The 2,406-nt window shown below is 42.1% G+C and overlaps 1 long non-coding RNA gene across 1 annotated transcript; it reads right to left on the reverse strand.

The window, feature by feature from the left end:
- Positions 1 to 739: 739 nt before the first annotated feature.
- LOC124856400 lies at positions 740 to 1,340 on the reverse strand. The gene is made up of 2 exons (XR_007035321.1): positions 887 to 1,340; positions 740 to 808 (listed from the first exon to the last, which is right to left on the reverse strand). It is a non-coding gene; the product is annotated as an uncharacterized LOC124856400 (long non-coding RNA).
- Between the last annotated feature and the right edge of the window lie 1,066 nt (positions 1,341 to 2,406).

Consider the following 2,406-nt stretch of genomic DNA (forward strand, 5'->3'; position numbering starts at 1 on the left):
ATTCCCAATGGTTTCCACTTTCTTATAATACTACTGACAGTTGATGGTGGAATCCCAACTGGACTTGTTGCACAGGTGGTATCCTATCACAGTACCATGCTGGAATTCATGGGCTCCTAAGAGTGACCCATTTTTTCACAAATGTTTGTAGAAACAATCTGCATGCCTAGGTGTTTGATTGTTTTACACTTGTGACCATGGAAGTGATTGGAACACCTAAATTCAATTATTTGGATGGGTGAGTGAATTCTTTTGGCAATATAGTGTAGCTCCAGCCATCTCCCTTTCAATACTCGCCAACTACCCTGCCCCTACTGAAGAAAAACATCCACACAGCATAATGCTGCCATGACCATGTTTTACAATGGGGAAACATAGCACTTTACAAGCAGGCCAGAACATTTTGTTCTTATCTGACCAAAGTACCTTCTTTTATGGCTTTCTTTCAGCAATGGCTTTCTTCTTGCCTCTCTTGCTTTAGGACCAGATTTGTCGAGTTCACAACAAATAGTTCTCCTGTCGACAGATTCTCCTATCAGAGCTGTGGATCTCTGCAGCTCTTTCAGAGTGACCCTAACCCTTTAGGCTACTTCTCTGATTACAGCTCTCCTTGCCCTAACACATTTTTGGATTTTAAATGTAAAACTGCTCAAAAATCACAAACCATTTTACATCCTATTTGTCATGATTCTAGGTTTGGATTTTACCCACATGCAGAATTACACTCAGAAGAAATTCACAGATTTAAAGAGGTTTATTTTCACAGGAGCGATTTATGGCGAGAGAACCAGGGCCAGTAGATCACCAACTGTACAGAGAAGGGGAGAACAGAAAAGTCCAGAGTTGTGATATGAATATTGTTATTAAAGTAATATGTGTCGCTTACAGGAAGAGATGACTGTCCCGCCAGCGGGAAAGAGAGATGTGGAGTCTGGGAGCACAGGACCAGAGATAACTGAGGAGGTAAGTTATCCAAGATAAGTTGGTCTTTGAATCCTTGAAGGAGGTTCTCTGGTCCTGTCCTATAAAACACAGTCTGTGGTGGGTGAGATGGAGGTGTGGAGCACCGGGTGGAGGTACTTGCATGAGAGCACATTGGAGGGTGAACAAGGTTTGCTTATGATTGGGATCGGTTGATCGCGGAGTCAGGAAGCTGCCAGCTAGAAGTTTGTCCAGAGAAGGTAACTGAAGGCTTGAACCTTGATCCTGAAGGTTCTTAACCCAAGAGTCAGGAAAAACACTTAATCCAGAAGTCAGGAATTGTACTGGAAACAGAGCCATGGCTTGAAAGCAACCTGAGGAGGAGGATACACGATGGTTAGTCACAAAGCTAAGGTTTGGCGAGTGTCTGTTACCACTGTTGGCCAACACTCAGGCGCTGAAGTGCTGGCAGCCTCCTGCTTAAATACTCCCATTAGCAATCAGCAGATGTGGAACACCTGTCACCTCTGCACCCATGAGCTCCAATGCCATCTATGGACTAAGCAAAGTAAATAGCAAGCAAAAAACAATACAAACACTTTCTGTTGGTCTATCATATCAATTATATTGAATTCAGTTCTTTTCAATTGTATCCTAATTATGTTCTGGTTTGTTTTCTGTTTGATGTTACGAAGGAAATGCAGCCAATCTTTTTCCTGTATCTCATAGATTGTGTTGAGAAACACAGTTGTAAAGATTTAAAGTGCATGTTTCGTTGACAGTCACTGTCAGAGCTTGAAAGTCACTCACAGCCAAATGATTGAGGCCGTTTTGTGTTACACAGCTCTGCAACATTTGCCCAGGTTGTTCAATATCAGGACGTTCATAATGTAACACTTGGTGTCCCCCTGGATTATCCCATAATTACATGAAATGAATACTTTAATTATGCAGACGCTTCTGATAACTGGTGTAGTTTGTATTCCTGGATCCCGAGCACATTCTCCACAGATCATGAAACTATGATCTACCCTTGCCTCTTCCTTTCTATTTCAGGATGGATAGAGCCTCACTAGGGAGTTGACTGTATTGATAATGATGTGCACACTGCAGGCGTAGCTTCCTGTGGGATTTGCACTCACCCGAATGGCCCCTGGAGTTATTATCTTTAACCATAATGACTTCTCTGTCTTTTGTTACTGGCCTGGGTCTCCAGAAGGAGGTCAGAGAGAAGAGTCCCTCCCTCCTGTGCCCCCTTTGTTGGTGCAAAGAGAAAGAACTTTTATAAATGTGTCATGTCTTTTTTTTTTATTCTTTAGCCTGTCATGTTGAAACTAACACAAACATTTGGATGTAATATTGACGTGCAAGGTAAAACAGAGCAACTACATTTTACATTCTGCTTCATCTTGCTTTCTGTTCAAATGCAGCCTATATCCTGGTAAAGTCTTACAGAAATCTTAGCACCAAGGACTAATGTTGTTA

This window comes from Girardinichthys multiradiatus, chromosome 20 (assembly GCF_021462225.1).
Source record: "Girardinichthys multiradiatus isolate DD_20200921_A chromosome 20, DD_fGirMul_XY1, whole genome shotgun sequence".
NCBI lineage: Eukaryota > Metazoa > Chordata > Actinopteri > Cyprinodontiformes > Goodeidae > Girardinichthys > Girardinichthys multiradiatus.